The 18,648-nt window shown below is 42.6% G+C and overlaps 1 protein-coding gene across 6 annotated transcripts in view; it reads left to right on the plus strand.

The window, feature by feature from the left end:
- The window catches only part of LOC124151398 (transmembrane protein 164-like), a 78,491-nt gene that overhangs the window by 29,224 nt on the left and 30,619 nt on the right, over positions 1–18,648 (plus strand). The window contains exon 1 of one of the 6 annotated variants that reach the window (XM_048391420.1): positions 12,617–12,737. The exons of 4 other annotated variants lie outside the window; for them this stretch is intronic. The gene's annotated coding sequence lies outside the window, so the exon portion shown is untranslated. Of the gene's footprint in view, positions 1–12,616; positions 12,738–17,868; positions 18,060–18,648 lie in introns of those variants that run through there. One more of the 6 variants, XM_046523832.2, reaches the window with a different exon arrangement.

Consider the following 18,648-nt stretch of genomic DNA (forward strand, 5'->3'; position numbering starts at 1 on the left):
AGCTTCCTTGTGTGACACATATTTTACTAAAATATTGACCAGCTCCTTGCTGCAAATGTACTTTCAAATATATATTATTCAGGTAACTTTTAGACTAACATTTAGTCTCTCAAATCTTATATTGCACAATATCCCTCTTGACTCTAAAAATAAAAAAATTCCCTAAGCTGATTTAGCTTGAGCTGGCTAGACTTGCTTTTGTATACATTTCTAGATTATTTTTTTCATAAAATAAATATATTCCATGGTCATGGTGCAGGACTAAGGTACTGTATATTTTAATATTCTTATGATAAGATTGGGATTTTTAAATATGAATGAAAGTTTGGATTTCCCATCACATAAAAGTTCAACACGAGGCAGAATGTTTTTTTTTGTTTTGTTTTTTTGTTTTTTGGGGCATATTTATTTTTTTAAATTTTTTTTAGCATTTTATTTCACCTTTTCCCCGTTACATGAGGAGGATGGCCATCCAGGGCAATGACGAGGCAGAATGTTGTTACTGAGACCCTAAACATGTAAAAAGGGAATTTTTGTGGCCAGGTATCATGATTATTCTTTTTTGGTTTACGTCTACTGCAGAACCAAATGTATAGTCCCAGGTATGCAAACTAGCAGGACTCTACAGCCAATGACATTTGTTAGTCTGGGAATGTGTAAATACAGGTGATATAACTAGTAACAGTCCTTATCCCAGATCTTTGGGGTTTCATTTCATATGGATGTGTGTTGCATGATTATGTGAAGAGTGTTTATGAATTTATTTTACTTCTCTGTCAGTGGTAATCATCTATGGCAGTATGATGAGGAAATTGAAACCCACTACTTTTGAAACTTGAAGGTTGCTGACCATGGTAACACAACAGTAGCAACTGTAGAGTTGTCCCATTGATTGGTGTGTCTCAGACCCCACATCAACTGACTTGACCCAGTGTACTGAGAGTCCCACCCCACCCCCTGACCCAGTGTACTGAGTGTCCCACCCCACCCCCTGACCCAGTGTACTGAGTGTCCCACCCCACCCCCTGACCCAGTGTACTGAGTGTCCCACCCCACCCCCTGACCCAGTGTACTGAGTGTCCCACCCCCTGACCCAGTGTACTGAGTGTCCCACACCCTGACCCAGTGTACTGAGTGTCCCACCCCACCCCCTGACCCAGTGTACTGAGTGTCCCACACCCTGACCCAGTGTACTGAGTGTCCCACACCCTGACCCAGTGTACTGAGTGTCCCACCCCACCCCCTGACCCAGTGTACTGAGTGTCCCACACCCTGACCCAGTGTACTGAGTGTCCCACCCCCTGACTCAGTGTACTGAGAGTCCCACCCCCTGACCCAGTGTACTGAGAGTCCCACCCCACACCCTGACCGAGTGTACTGAGTGTCCCACACCCTGACCCAGTGTACTGAGTGTCCCAAACCCTGACCGAGTGTACTGAGCATGCTGAGTGTCCCAAACCCTGACCGAATGTACTGAGTGTCCCACCTCACCCCCTGACCCAGTGTACTGAGTGTCCCACACCCTGACCCAGTGTACTGTGTGTCCAACACCCTGACCCAGTGTACTGTGTGTCCAACACCCTGACCCAGGGTACTGAGTGTCCCACCCCACACCCTGACCGAGTGTACTGAGTGTCCCACACCCTGACCCAGTATACTGAGTGTCCCACACCCTGACCCAGTGTACTGTGTGTCCAACACCCTGACCAAGGGTACTGAGTGTCCCACCCCACACCCTGACCCAGTGTACTGTGTGTCCAACACCCTGACCCAGGGTACTGAGTGTCCCAGCCCACACCCTGACCCAGTGTACTGAGTGTCTCACCCCCTGACCCAGGGTACTGAGTGTCCCACACGCTGACCTGGTGTGCTGAGTGTCCCATCCCAAACCCTGACCCAGGGTACTGAGTGTCCCACACCCTGACCCAGTGTACTGGGTGTCCCAACCCTGACCCAGTGTACTGAGTGTCCCACACCCTGACCCAGGGTACTGAGTGTCCCACACCCTGACCCAGTGTACTGAGTGTCCCAGCCCACACCCTGACCCCGTGTACTGAGTGTCCCACACCCTGACCCAGTGTACTGTGTGTCCAACACCCTGACCCAGTGTACTGTGTGTCCAACACCCTGACCCAGGGTACTGAGTGTCCCACCCCACACCCTGACCGAGTGTACTGAGTGTCCCACACCCTGACCCAGTATACTGAGTGTCCCACACCCTGACCCAGTGTACTGTGTGTCCAACACCCTGACCAAGGGTACTGAGTGTCCCACCCCACACCCTGACCCAGTGTACTGTGTGTCCAACACCCTGACCCAGGGTACTGAGTGTCCCAGCCCACACCCTGACCCAGTGTACTGAGTGTCTCACCCCCTGACCCAGGGTACTGAGTGTCCCACACGCTGACCTGGTGTGCTGAGTGTCCCATCCCAAACCCTGACCCAGGGTACTGAGTGTCCCACACCCTGACCCAGTGTACTGGGTGTCCCAACCCTGACCCAGTGTACTGAGTGTCCCACACCCTGACCCTGTGTACTGAGTGTCCCACCCCCTGACCCAGTGTACTGAGTGTCCCACCCCACACCCTGACCCCGTGTACTGAGTGTCCCACCCCCTGACCAGGTGTACTGAGTGTCCCAGCCCACACCCTGATCCAGTGTACTGAGTGTCCCACCCCCTGACCCAGGGTACTGAGTGTCCCACCCCGCACGCTGACCTGGTGTCCTGAGTGTCCCACACATGGCTCGGAGTTAGTGTACAGTGTCTGATTGGGGTATTCATGTTCAACTGCGGCATGGTATCTCAGGGGCATGCAGGTCGCTATATATGTGCAATAATCATGGACGCGACGTTAAACCCCATATCACCTCACCTCTGACCATGGACCATAACAATGAATACTTAATTAACATTGGAGTGGAAATATAAGCTCATTGCTTGCTACTGTTGGTGTGTGCCAACAACATGGTACCTATTGTTCACTATTACAAAGCCATTTCTTTATGTATTATTTGATTAATTGGTAGACCAGAAAACAATCTACTCCCATAAGCTATAGAATGTATTTGGGTGTGAGTTTCTTTCAAAAGTTGAACATAACCTGAAAACTATTTGGCACAAACAGCAAATTACACCCGTGCTCACTTTCTGTTAAAGGGGTGGCATTATTAAATAGTTTCTTCTTTCAGGGCTGGTGGGGTAGCCTTGTGGCTAAAGCATTTGCTCATCACGCTGAAGGTCTGGGTTTGCTTCCCCAAACGGCATGAAGCCGTTTTCTGGTGTCCCTCCATGGTATTGCTGGAATATCGCTAAAGATGGCGTAAAAAACATGCTCACTCACTCACTCTAAGCAATACATTGAATTGTGAGTGAGATGGGTTTAACGCCGCTTTTAACAGTATTCCAGTTATATCGTGGTTTGTCAGCTTAATGTGGGAGAAAAGCCCGAAGTGATGCAGGTCTCCCACGTTTACCACTTCGGTGAAACCCGGGACCACGGGTATGGTGCTGACAAACCTAGAAACATAATCGAGGCGAACCGGGATTCAAACCCAAAATCATAGGTTTCTGCTGTGCCCAAGGGATGCAACTCTGCACAGCGAATCGCAGCACCTCAGACGACTGGGCCACCCGTGCCCCCCTCAATGCATTGAATAATTCCTACAACATTTATAGAGGGCATGCGTAGGTATGGCAAATTATGGAAGTTATATGCATATCTTATATAAATGTATAAGATTTAATTATTTTATATTCAATTGTTAAATAAACTTGCAAGCAGCAGACAATATTAACTAACCCAGTAAACTTACAGACAAAATGGCTTCTTGTCGGGAACAAGGTGTTTGTTGAATTATTCGATCAGGGCACTAAGATAGCCAAGTGGGTTAAGTGGGTGCTCATCACCCACAGCATAACTACAAGTGTTTGATTCCTGCACAATGTATATGTGGACAGCTAGGAAATGTTGCTTGAGTCTCCCAAGCAACACATGCAATATGTAGTTCTAATCAATATGCCTGTGACAGTCCATGACACAGCATTGTGGTGATGTACAAGTTTGTATACCAACCATTTCTGAATGCTACATCAGGACATAAACAAGATGTGTAAGTTCGGGGCAGTGGAGTGTTAGAAACTGGCACTAGTCCTGTAGTCCTTGCCAAAGTGCCCAAAAGTTGAGGTTTCATGAGGACCAGTAGAAATTTGCCTTTTTAAGTGAGTGAGTGAGTATGGTTTTACGCCACTTCCAATATTCCAGCCATATCATGGCGGGGGACACCAGAAATGGGCTTCACACATTGTACCTATGTTGGGAATCGAACCCGGGTCTTCGGCGTGATGAGCGAACGCTTTTACCACTAAGCTACCCGACCGCCCCTTGCCTTTTTTAAGGTTTTGCAGTATGTTATCATTATAAGGACTAGTGGACTAAAAATGTTACTTTCTACCACTTTAGCCTAGCAAATTTATTAGAGAGTTGAACTGCTTTGAACAGTATTCCAGTTATATCACTTGGTGTCAGCTTAATCTGGAAGAAAAGCCTGAAGTGATGCAGGTCTCCCACGTTTATCACTTCGGTGAAACCCACGAGCACAGGAATGGGGCTGACAAACCTAGAAACACAGTCAGATTGAATTGTGGTGCCTTAGACATCTGGGTCGACCATGTCCCCAGCAAGTTTAAGAGTGAGTGAGTGAGTGAGTATGGTTTTATGCCGCTTTTAGCAATATTCCAGCAATATCACGGTAGGGGACACCAGAAATGGGCTTCACACATTGTACCCATGTCGGGAATCGAACCAGGGTCTTCGGCGTGACGAGCGAACGCTTTAACCACAAGGCTACCCGACCGCCCCAGCAAGTTTAAGAACAGGGACAGCCTATATATGAAAACAAAATGTTTGTGACAGTCTCTTTTCTTGTACAAATTTCTGACAAATCTGTATTTCATTGAAATCATTTTTCCCAATATCCTGAATGAAATTAAAACAAAAAAAAACGACCCGTGAAGATTCCGGGGTAGAATTGGTCTTCAGCAACCCATGCTTGCTGTAAAAGGCGACTATGCTTATCGTAAGAGGCGACTAACGGGATCGGGTGGTCAGGCTCGCTGACTTGGCTAATGCATGTCATCGTATCCCAATTAAGTGGATCGATGCTCATGATATCAATCACTGGATTGTCTGGTCCAGACTCAATTATTTACAGACCGCGGTCATATATTGCTGAGTGCGGCGTTAAACAACCAACCAACCAACAAAAAGTATCTTTAAAAAAAATTCTTTTTAAATATTTAAATTCTAGTGACAACGAATTCAATTCATGAAGGGATACAGTTCACGAGGGATACACGAGTGAATTGTAACAGCTCTAGTATTTAGTCACATCTTATCGTTCACATTAGGTGTTTATAGTTTTCTTTATAGTAACTCTTTTTGGTATTTTACACCAATGAGTTGACATTTTAAAAAATAATTCTGCTTGTAATGCTGTTATCAGAATGACATGTTGACATGTCTTAACTGTTCGAACATAGGGTATGTGAAGATGGGAAGGCGGATGCCTCGATGCACACGCGACCTGCCAGTCACGACCCTGGGAGGATTGGGGGCTCTCTCGGCAGTGGGTGATTTTACATAGCGCTTTAATTACTTTCGCGGAGGTTGCGGGTGACAGCACAGCCATGGTGATTGAATTAATTAGTATCAAGCGCTTCACTGAGTACTGCGGACCGCACCCGTCTCGCGTACAAGAGACGGCAGAGCTGTCTCGCGTACACGTTACGTCTGCAACTGGTTACTAGTGATTTCTTGTTTTGTATCTGTTTGTGTGCTGCCCCAAGTGCGTAACCTGTCGCATCAACTCACAACACTGATGTGCATGTCTAATCAACAATAAGCAATGCTTAGCGACATTGTTTATGTATGTACAATGCCTGTACTCTATCAGCAAATAAAGATCGGTAAAGAAATACTTATACGTATTAGGTGAAAAGGGTTATTAATAATCGTCGTAATGCAGGATAAGTATACAAATGTAAAAAATATTTAGATTTTACTAAAATTATGAAGTGTTGCTATACTATTTAGTTTAAAAAAAAAGTCATGTGTATTTGTACGCAAGTAACTCAATATTAACTGGGTAATGGTGATTTGATCTGTGTGATCTATGCATATATGCAGCTTATCTGGAGCTTGGCAGATCTTCAAACATAAATATTCTGGCCAGGACAATGTATCAATTGTGCAGCCTTATTTCTGCATTTGACATTCACAGTGTGTGACCTACCTGTGCTGGGACTCTCATTCAAAGCCTGTTGTGATGTAGAGAACAACATACAATAGGCCACTTGTGATCTGTACAAGCAGTAAAACTGTCATGACTAGTCAATATAATACCATACCCTTGACGATCCAGATTACAATAGGTCTTCAACAACCCATGCTTGTCTTAAGACTAAGAGGCCATTATGCTTGCCATAAGAGGCGACTAACGGGATCTGGTGGTCCAGCTCGCTGACCTGGTTGATGCTTGCATATCCCAATTGCATAGATCGATGCTCATGATGTCAATCACTAGATTATCTGGTCCAGGCTTGATTATTTACAGACCGCCGTTATAAAGCTGGACTATTGCTGAGTGGGGCGTTAAACATGATCAGCAAGATGTTAGGGGTACGAGTGGCCCAGCCGTCTAAGGCGCCGCAATTTGCCATGCACAGTTGCATCCCTTGGACACGCCAGAAATCTTATTCTCTTAATTATCCGGAGTTGTATTACAAAAACCTTTCTGTCCTCTAGTCTCAACATGTATTATTGATATTATTTTCAGTATATTTTAGTCTTTGGACTAGTATTTATGTAAGCTAATCTCACTAGGCTAGAAAACTCGGGTTTCAAACTTGTGGCTGACATTATTTAAGTCAGGAACTCCGATCTTTTAGGTGGGATTTAGGGGCGGTCGGGTAGCCTAGTGGTTATAGCGTTAGCTCGTCACGCCGAAGACCTGGGGTCAATTCCAGACATGGGTACAATGTGTGAAGCCCATTTCTTGTGTCCCCCGCCGTAATGTTGCTGGAATATTGCTAAAAGCGGCGTAAAACCATACTCACTCACTCAGGTAGGATTTTGTTGTTGCTGATGATGCCCACTCAGCTGCATTCCATCTGATGGAGGCCTGTAATAACTGAGTGTAGACCAGACAGTTCAGTGATTTGCAGCAATCCATGCCATAGGGCTTGATGACACACAATGAACCAAATCGTTGACCACCCATCCTTTAGTCTGCTTCGTCTGTTGGGGACGTACTTTAATCCAGAATCTGTCTCAGACCCCATGTAGTACGTTCAGCAGAGATATTACATGTATTAATAGCTTCTCAACCATATTGATTGATCTAAATATGATACAGTGTATTGATCACGTCGAGAGTTAAAAATTAAACTGAGTAGTTTGCCGTGTCCGACAAAATGACATCTTGAGGAAACTGTTGGTTAGATTGTTCGTCAAATGAAATGAATATATCTTGTTGTTACAGGATCCTTATAGGAAGTAGAATCAGAAATGTTTAACATCTTGTAAAAAAAAACATTCACCAGTCAAGCATTAAGAATACTCCATTATGCTTTCCTTTCTTCATAAAATATTGAAAGATTATGAAAATTGAAAAATTTATCGCAATGAAAAATAGTAGGATTAATAAAATCGACAGAGTGGAAGGAATTATCAGCCTAATTAATATGATTTCTCAGTCAATCAATATATGTATATACCCATATCTGATCATGTTTTAAGGTTTATGAATTGCTACACTTATATACCTCATGTACCAATGTTTCATTTATGTCTTCTGAATTGAAATAAAAATAGTTTTAAAAAAAGAAGAAGAAATGTTTAACACAAAGAAAGCTGTAATGTTGAGTTCATCATGAATGTACTTTACGTCAACATTGTTCAGAAAGACTTCATGTAATTCATTAATTCAATCATTGAATCCACCATAGTAGCACAATTCAGCTCAATTACTATAATTATTGTTATGTTTTCTCCAAAAATTAGGATAGGAGTAGGATTTGAGAATGCTGCTGAAGAGATCAGTAGTCATTGCATCAGTGAGTGTGGGTGTCTTGCTTTAAAATAATATGTTTTAATGTCATTTCAATTTAAGAATTTTGAATTTGTTGATAAAATGTTTGTGAAATGCATATAGAAATGAATTCCTGTACCTTTAACACTGTTAATATGTTTCTGACAAGTGAAGAATTGAACAATTAAATAGCCATGTATTAAATATCTAGTTACATTTTCTGACTTACAGTAAACTCGCACTCATCTCACTCCATCAAGGGGTCACGGGTGGCCCAGTTGTCTAAGGCGCCGCGATTCGCTGTGCAGAGTTGTGTCCCTTGGGCACGCCAGAAACATATGGTTGTGGGTTCGAATCCAGGTTCACCCCGATTGTTTCTAGGTTTGTCAGCACCGTACCCGTGCTCATGGGTTTCGCCGAAGTGGTAAACGTCTGAGACCTGCATCACTTCGGGCTTTCCTCCCACATTAATCTGACACGCTGTGATATAACTGGAAATCCTGTTAAAAGCGGCGTTAAACCCAACTCACTCACTCACTCCATCAAAAATGTATTTGTCATCTGTTTTGTTCAAGTCTAGTCTCCCGTATATTTCCCAATGTTGACTGTTTTGTAAGGCGACACCATGCTGTGTGGTTATACTGCAGTCGTCAATTTCACGTCAATTTCATGTAGTTTGTGTCACTGGATTAAATGTGTAGCTTCATTACCATAGAAGTTATTGATTGACTGCCTCTTGGCCGAGTCTCTCAGATGAGGGCAGTCACGTTACACGCAGATAGCATTAGTTTATTGAGTAGTCTACAACTATCTATGTCCTGTAGGGGAAGTTGAATGAAACGTTCATTATTGCACAGCAGCCATCGCTTCTGGGTGTTTGCTGTACATACTGTAAGTCCATTTGTCTCTTGTTTAAACCGCTCTGTCTTCACTACTGTTAAGTTTGTCTACTGTAATGTGTAGACGAACTGGAAAGAAGCGAAAAAGAATAAAAATTCATGCAACTGAAACACTGAAGAAATGGCCATCATGGGACTCTCAAGATGGTACGCACTGGGTCTCCTGATAGTATGAGGTTTTATGATGGTAAGAGGTCTCCTGGGCCCCGTTCCTCAAAGCAATCTTAGTGCTAAGGTGATCGTAAGTCCCATACTTTAACATAGGCTTACGATCATTGTAGCACTAAGATCGCTTTGGGGAACGAGGCCCAGATGGTAAGAGAGCTCGGCATGGTGAGAGGACTTCTGATGGTACTAACGAGTTACGCTGATAGGGTCGTTGTGGGCACACCTTATACTTCTGTATCCCAGTAACCCTGTGGACTTAGATATACCCGTCAATAGCTTCTCGTGAGACTTTTACCACATTACCGATTCACTTCATTGGTTAAAGACTCATTTATAGTTTTGTGACTCTGTAGTTACTTATTAGGGTACTGTATTTTCTTGAGTATAGTGCACACTTTTTTCACAAAAAACAGCTGTGTAGAAGGGGGTGCACATTATACATGTCATAATGAGTTTTGATGTTTTTTCCCCCCAGTGTGCATTGTATGTCTGGACTTGCGTTTGTAACTTATTTCATTAGTTTTACTGTTAAGTTTGTTAACCATATTTTCTTGAGTAAAGTGCGCACTTTTTCCCCCAAAAAACAGCTGTGTAGAAGGGGGTGCACATTATACACGCCAAAATGAGTTTTGATTTTTTTTTTCCCCTAACGCAAAGACATTACCATGAGCACGTAACACCGGAAATACCATGTCAACAAATCTGTACTGAAGTATGCAAATTAATCATGTAATTACACTGTCTGGTTATAAAAGTGTTCATTGTATGACCGGACTTACTTTGTAACTTATTTCATTAGTTTTATTCAAAGTTACTTTTAATATTAATTAAAAGTGGTTTAAAGTAGTGTAAGGGGGTTAAAGTAGTGTAATCTTATTGTCCCCCTGAGAGGATATGTAAGACCACATAATTCAATGTAGTAACATTCCTACTACAGTTTTAAAATGTAGTATATTTATCATTTTAATTGATGGCTATATTCCGTATCATCGCCAGCAGCTGAAGGAATGGTGTAAATCCTGCTGGAACCGTGCAGGTAGCAGAAGTATTCTAAGTCCCCACGGTGCCTAGTATGGTGGCAAAACTTTGGCTACTGGCGATCTCTAGCTCGTTTTCATCCGGTTTTGTTATGTATAGTGATATCGTTTTATCGTTCTGTACTAGTTTCAAAAATGTCTACGATACTCTAGTGATTTTACTGTTCTTCGCTGACAGATTTTGTAGAAGTCTAAACATATTTCATATTCATGTCTAAATTGTTGTAGTCACGATATGGCTGAAATAATGCCGATGTGACTATAAATATCAACATTCTCACTAACTCACTTAAGTTTGTCATTGAGGAAGATCAGTCTGAAACCATGTCCATGGCATCGATGGAAATTAGCACTAATAATAAATAATAGCGTGTACTTCTATTCGTCTCACCTCCAGACACTGGGGAATGTCCCGGGTGACTGGAATCCCTAGGCAGTACAAGATAGCAGAGGTGGGGAATCGCACCTTGATCTCAGGGACACTTGCAAATAAGGTTTACGGAACTCCACAATCCACTCCAACTTCATTATTTGCCCCAAATCACTACAAATGTGTGCTATTGCATAAAGGGTTCATCATGTAAAAGATTAGGCAGTGTTAGCAATATTCCAGCAACATCACGGTGGGCGACACCAGAAATGGGCTTCACACATTGTACCCATGTCGGGGATCGAATCTGGGTCTACGGCGGACGAACAAACGCTTTAACCACTAGGCTACCCGACCGCATGGAAAGGTGGTCTGTGAAAAATAAAAGCTGGACCAGACAGCGTTAAAAACTGGCACTAGTCCTATAGTCCTTGCCAAACTGCCCAATAGTTAAGGTATCATAAGGACTAGTAGAAATTTGCCATTTTTAAGGGTTTTGCTAGATGTTATCATTATAAGGACTAGTGGTCTAAAACTGTTAGTTTCTAACACTGTTAGGCATTCCTCAAAATAACAAAATCTTTGAAAATATGCTTGAAAAATTAACATCCTCTCTGCACCTTTTAGGGTGTCTTTTCCCTACAGTCAGGAGCCCTATTCCAGGCTAGGACTGGACATTGTTATCAGTTAACTCGACATTGCTTCTGTGTAGTTGGACTAATCCATGTCTGCTAGACTGATATATTAGGGACGGGTATCGGCCTGACTTGCGTATGGCAGTGTCTTGCTGTAATCATTCATGTACTGCATTACACACCACAATATATTGCATGTGTTCTTTCATCTGTAATTTGTTATGAACCTGCATAAAAATAACCCAAATGACATGAAGCATATTTCCCAAGAGAGTCACAGAGTTTGTACGCTTTTATATGTGATTAGTTTCATTTTTAAAGACCACTGCAAAAGACCCTCACACATTTTTTACCCTCACACATTTTTTACAAATTCATAGTCATATGCCATGGATGGTGCTATGCATAAGAGACATTATATACAAGTTTTGCTTTTTCAATCACTGGAATCAGTTGCTAATTTTTTAATTTCATAATTTCAATTTCAATTTCAATTTCAACTTGTCACTAAATGTTGCCAACAAGATGAAAATAATTTTGAAAAACGCAATATACCGTTTCTAAATGTTTTGTGATAAACTGATATTTATTCATTAGTAAGTCAAATCATTCCATACCAGTAATACTGCTCACCTCAATGATATAGTCATTTTAAATTTGGAGTTTTTAATGGCCTATGCAGACAAGGTGGGTTTTAAATGAGTTGCTAGACAATGCTAGAACAGCCAGTCAATTCAAGACTAGTCCTCCTTTTGAGAGTCAACACCAGAGTAGCGATGGGACGGGTAACTCGGGTACTCAGGTCGGGTGGGTACTGAGTAGGACCCTGGTACCCACAGGACTACCTGGACCCGTGGTTAGTCTCGTGATATATTGTCTGATGACTAAAATTATCTCGAAATCTATGGTTACACTACAGGTCATTAATGTTCGCATTTCTTTCTGACTATGCACATGATGCATGCGCCCATTCCTTCTGATTTTTCATATGGTTGAATAAAGATATAACTTAAGTCAACTTCAGTGTATGCATGACCAGATTGTTTAATACATGTATCTAATTATGTTTTGACAGGGCTATGCTAAAAAAGTTCCCAATCAGACATTTTGAGACATCTCCTGAGACCTACAGTGGGTACCCGGGTAGGGTAGGGTAATAGGGGGCGGGTACTCAGGTAGGGGCGGGTAATAGGGGGGTGGTTACCCAGGTAGGGTTGGGTAATAGGGGGGCGGGTACCCAGGTAGGGGCGGGTAATAGGGGGGTGGTTACCCAGGTATTAAATTTGGACTCGTCCTAGCCCTAACAACACTGATACTTACATTGGCACATTTCAGAACAGGAAGATGGACAAGGAAGCTGTTAGCAGACACGTACTGTTATCAGGACATTGAGATGGTCACTTCCAGGCAGGATTATGACATGTTGTATAACTGTAAACAGGATAACACAGCATGGCAGCACGACTGGTTTCAGTTCTTGTTGCACAATACTTCTAGGAAGTGGCCCCAAGTCTCGTACCGGATACAGTATGTTGATGAGGTATTGGAAGTTGGTGGTCACAGTATCAGCAGTAATTACCAGGAAGAATTCAATTACATCTGCCTTAATTACAATGGGGGCGGTCGGGCAGCCTAGTGGTTAAAGCGTTCGCTCGTCATGCCAAAGACCCGGGTTCGAATCCCGACATGGGTACAATGTGAGAAGCCCATTTCTTGTGCCCCCTGCTGTGATGTTGCTGGAATATTGCTAAAAGCGGCGTATATAAAACCAAACTCACTCACTCACTCACTCACTCACTCACTCACTCACTCACTCACTCACTCAGCTTGGGACAGATATGCTCTACATGTGGTAGAATGGACTTATTTAGATTTGGGATTTCTCTCCTGTTGTTATGAACAATAATAATATAACGATGAGCCTTTTAGATTTGGCGATATTTCATTTCCACACCATCACTGCATCAATCCCCATTCACAAGTATGACAGTCCAGGGCACCTGTTCCTATAAACCAATAACCGCCTCCATGGTCTAGTGAAGAGAGCGGAAGGTCCGGGGTTCGATCCCTGGCCGCGTGATACCAAAAGACGTTAAAAGATGGTACTTGTTGTTACCCTGTCTGGCGCTTGGCATTAAGGGGCTATGGTGTTTGGCTGACTGATTTTTGAAGACTTTAAGGTCAGTAACAAAGAAGCATATAGGTCTCTATTAGGGCTGGGACGGGTAACTCAGGTACTCGGTCGGGTGGGTAGTGAGTAGGACCTGGGTACCCACAGGATTACTTGGACCCAGGGTTAGTCACATGATATATTGTTTAATGACAAGAATTACGAGTGCAGTTGATGTGCAGGGTGAATTTCACACCATTAGAGAGAGTCTTCAGTGTGTCAGACTTGCACAGGATCATAATCTGCAGGATTTGCGCAATGGTATTCGATGACAAGAACAACTGCTCTATTCTGTAATATCGAAATGTGCTCGTTATATTGAGACTTGTTTGAAGGTGCTGCAAAGCATCGATAGTTCTGGTGTCAGTCAAGCCCTCCGGGCCTTTTATGTAGTTTTGCTTGCTAATATCCGCTATTTGCAAGACGAATATGCACTCTACCTCACTTGTCAACGGAGCAGCAAGTTTATTCTGTGCATTTAGACAAAATACACCACACTTAAACAAGATGCCATAGAAAACATGCATAATGCTGTTCGGTAACGTTAGTTGATACATGTCATCGATCGCAATTGCATGGATCGATGCTCATGATGTTAATCACTGGATTGTCTGGTCCAGACTCGATTATTTTACAGACCGCCATCATATAGCTGGAATATTGCTGAGTGCGGCGTTAAACAACAAACAAACAAACAAAACAAATGTTTTTTGTTTTCTAGCTTTGTCTTTCTTCTAAGCATTCAGAGCGGCTTCTCTCAATCCTATGTTAATGTATGGCGACTGGGCGCTCCAGACAAAATACAGGGGATCAGTGAAGGTGTGTAAATTCCATTTATCAATTCTGTGGATGACGTTGAGTAAAGAATCATGTGCTAGGATTTGGTCAGGTCTGAGGTAAAGCAGTAGATTTGTTGATTCTCAGGTAAAGCAGTTTCTTTTGAATTGAGCAATAGAAACTTGTGTCCAAATGCCAAAATGTATTTCGCCATTAGGTTCTAAACCCAAATGGGGTAGAAGACAAGGACTAATTCTTGACCCTCGCCATCTAAATCAACATTGTTCCAAAACAAGGCTGTCAGTGTGAAGATAAGATATTGGAAATTGTAAAACCTTAAGTTTGATGATTACAGCTGATATAAGGAATGGTTTTCATCACTACAGATAACAGAGGTTTTAAATGGAACAATACATGATACAGATGGTGAGCTCTTCCATATGGTCTGTTTGTAGTACCTTATTACTTATGCAGACAGCCTCCGTGGTCTAGTGGTAGAGTGTCCGCCCGGAGAGCGGAATGTCCGGGGTTTGATCCCCGGCCGCTAAAGACGTTAAAACATGTTACTTGTTGTTACTCTGTCTGGCACTCGGCTTTAAGGGCCTAAAACAAGGACTGGTCGGCTCGGAGTCAGTATACTGTGTCTGAGTGGGGTATTCATGTTAAACTGCGGCATGGTATCTCAGTGGGTTATCACAATAAATCGGCATCAGTCCGGATTAGTCCAAGCAGCCACACACACACACATGTGCTTGCACATCGCTATATAAGTGCAATAATCGTGGAAGCAACTTTAAACCCCATTTCACCTCACCCTATTTCTTTTGCAAGATAGCTTGACCTGTTGTTGGGTTCTTGTGATCGACAGGTGTCAGATTAAGCTGTTAGGTTGAGGATGTTCTATTGTTCAGAACAGCATCATAAATGGATTTTGATAAATCTCTGTTATTGGATGCCTAGGCCTCTCTTTGTTGGTTCGTCAACTGGGAAAAATCTGACCTTGGACCAGGTAATACCATGACATGTGCAGGCTATGTTATCAGTACAGGCAATCAACATTGCACTTTGAAAATCCCATCCGGAAAAGTTAAGAAACCTAAGAAGGATCTGCATTGTACTTTAGATGAGCAGTAGAGGACGTAACGTGTACACGAGACGGCTCTCCTGTCTCGCGTACAAGTGACCACCTGAGAGGGTGTCACTCGTATGCATGACGGTCTGTCAGTAGACCATGGATTTCTGCATGTTGTACAAAAATGTCTATCAAGCGTTATTTGTCAAAATAATAAAACAAAATTAAGTACAGTTATTGATCATTCTACTAGTTATCGAATGGAAAAAAAAAAAATGTCATAAAAAAAATAATAAACGGTCAAATTGGGAGAAAAATGTGCAAAAATCGAGCAAAATGTTCTGTTTTTGACAGCGATTTTCTCCTATGTACATATTTTACAGAAACTAACACGTAGTATTTTCTGATGAGAGTGTTGGTCAGACAAGAGTGTTAGCTTGCATAGTGGAAGAGTGTGTAATGGTGCGTCTCTATGTTTACAGCTGTAGTTCCTGGAAAACTTATGCTTAGAGGTGTGTACATGCTACTCAGTGGGGTCCCGTGAAGGTCCAGGGTAGAATAGGTCCTCAGCAACCCATGCCGTAACAGGCGACTATGGTTGTCGTATGAGGCGACTAACGGGATCGGTTGGTCAGACTCGCTGACTTGGTTGATGCATGTCATCTTATGCCAATTGCGTGTATCGATGGGCATGATGTCAATCACTGGATCATCTGGTCCAGACTCGATTATTCACAGACCGCCGTCATATAGCTGGAATATTGGTGAGAGCGGTGTTAAACAATAAACAAACTACCCAGTGGTTCAGTAGGCTTCCGCCCAATCACAGAGATATGATCGCATTTTGGCTCTGATCAGCTTTGGTCCTCATTTTGGAGGAAAAGAAGTGAAAGTGTCAACAGACAGCATCTAACCTAGTTACATCAACCATCTAGAGGGCCCAAACGAATAGTGGGACGAAACACCTATGCATCGGTGGATTGCGATTTTTTACTTCTCGATACAAGTATCAATTACAGTCGTGCAATATGTACAAAATATCGATTCAGACCTGAAATGTTTGCTTTAATAACTGTTCCACTAAACACTAATCATTAGTGCAAGTTAATCATGTTAATAGTGAAAACAAAAATATTTTCATCCATTGCGCCATACTTGACACTGCCAACTGTAAATCATTAGTGTGCCAGGTATATTTGGCCATCCTAACAGTCTATGAAAAAGATGGCTTACGCACCACAGCTAGAGCACATGCAAGTATCGTGATACAGATCTGATTGTGAGTAAGGTATCTTTATACGTATCGGATCGCACAGTTGGTGTATCATCCCAGCCCTAGTTTTCTATTCAGCTTGAAGCAGGGTCCGCTGGGGAACAGCAGATGGCGTTTGTATGCTTCGAGGATATAATTATCAAGTGTATTTATCGTCCCACTGAAGACCCGGGTTTGATTCCCCACATGGGTACTATGTGTGAAGCCCATTTTTGGTGTCTCCTGCAGTGATATTGCTCGAATATTGCTGAAAGTGGTGTAAATACAATTGCAATACAATCAGTGAGTGAGTGGGTATGGTTTTACACCGCTTTTAGCAATATTCCAGCAATATCACGGCGGGGACACCACAAATGGGCTTCACACACATTGTACCCATGTCGGTATTCGAACCCGGGTCTTTAGCTTGACGAGCGGACGCTTTTACCATGAGGCTACCCGACCTCCCCACAATACAATCACAATAGAGAACATAGCCCCAGTAGTCAGCCCTACTGAAGATAAAAAAGGCCTGCCTGCTCTCCCTAAATGTTGTTCTAAATGTTGTATAAGCCACTGCTAAGATATGAGATGCAGACCAGGTTTAACTCATGTCTGTCCCAGCAGGAATGGGGTGCAGACCAGGTTTAACTCATGTCTGACCCAGCAGGAATGAGGTGTAGACCAGGTTTAACTCATGTCTGACCCAGCAGGAATGGGGTGCAGACCAGGTTTAACTCATGTCTGACCCAGCAGGAATGAGGTGTAGACCAGGTTTAACTCATGTCTGACCCAGCAGGAATGGGGTGCAGACCAGGTTTAACTCATGTCTGACCCAGCAGGAATGAGGTGCAGACCAGGTTTAACTCATGTCTGACCCAGCAGGAATGAGGTGTAGACCAGGTTTAACTCATGTCTGACCCAGCAGGAATGGGGTGCAGACCAGGTTTAACTCATGTCTATCCCAGCAGGAATGAGGTGTAGACCAGGTTTAACTCATGTCTGACCCAGCAGGAATGGGGTGCAAACATCCAGTTAACTTCAACAGTTCAATGAGATTAAGCTTTCTGAAAAGGTATTTGGATACTGAATATGATAAATATCCACCGGTTGCCCTGGAGGTAGAAATCTAGATATTAAGAGTGCAATAGTTGGACTTTAAACGTGTGGGTACTCGCCTCAACATTGCTGAAGAATAAATAAAGAAATCGCTGAAATCGACGCAGAAGCCTGAAGCATGAATCAATTAAATCAATTAAATCAACCATAAACTGCCTGCCAGCAATAAAACATTTATGTTTTGATCACTAATATCATACAAGGAGGCAATTATGATCAATTGATTTTGTACTTTATACACACATATACCTAGTTGTCAGTGGATCTTGGATGATGGCACAGAAAGGACTAGTAACTGGCAGTCGTATTCAGATAGGCCTGCTTAGTATGACCTATAGTTTATGATGTAGATGCCTGTCTGTAGCAGTGTGGTCATGTTTACTGTGTGAACAGCCTCACCATATATCAGCGTTGTCAGCGGTCAGGCGTTTATTGCAGCCTGTGTTTCTATGTGCAGTTGGTTATGAATCAGGTGAGTGAAATCTTTTGGGGTTATTTGCGTTATTGAAGTAGTGATAGCCGTGAGGAAAGTCTTTTACGTGTTTTACTTTCTGTTGATCGATGTTCTTGTCATTGTCATCTTTATAGACTTGCTGATTTATGTGTAGACTTACTCATGTCTTAAATGTAGCGTTGCTCATGACCTTAGACTTTTAATGGCTTTTTAGACTTGCTCAATACTTGTAGACTTAGTTTTGTGTTTGTAGAGTTGCTCAGTACTTGTAGATTTACTCACGTCTTTGTAGAGTTGCTCAATACTTGTAGACTTACTCATGTCTTTGCAGAGTTGCTCAATACTTGTAGACTTACTCACGTCTTTGTAGAGTTGCTCAATACTTGTAGACTTACTCATGTGTTTGTCGACTTACTCATGTAAGTAGACTTAATCATGTCTATGAAGACTTACTCATGTCTATGTAGACTTACTCATGTCTATGTAGACTTACTCAAGTCTTTGTAGAGTTGTCAAAGTCTATGTAGACTTAATCATGTGTTTGTAGACTTACTCATGTCTATGTAGACTTACTCATGTCTATGTAGACTTACTCAAGTCTTTGTAA

This window comes from Haliotis rufescens, unplaced genomic scaffold (assembly GCF_023055435.1).
Source record: "Haliotis rufescens isolate VD_foot unplaced genomic scaffold, xgHalRufe1.0.p SCAF_9, whole genome shotgun sequence".
Classification (NCBI taxonomy): domain Eukaryota; kingdom Metazoa; phylum Mollusca; class Gastropoda; order Lepetellida; family Haliotidae; genus Haliotis; species Haliotis rufescens.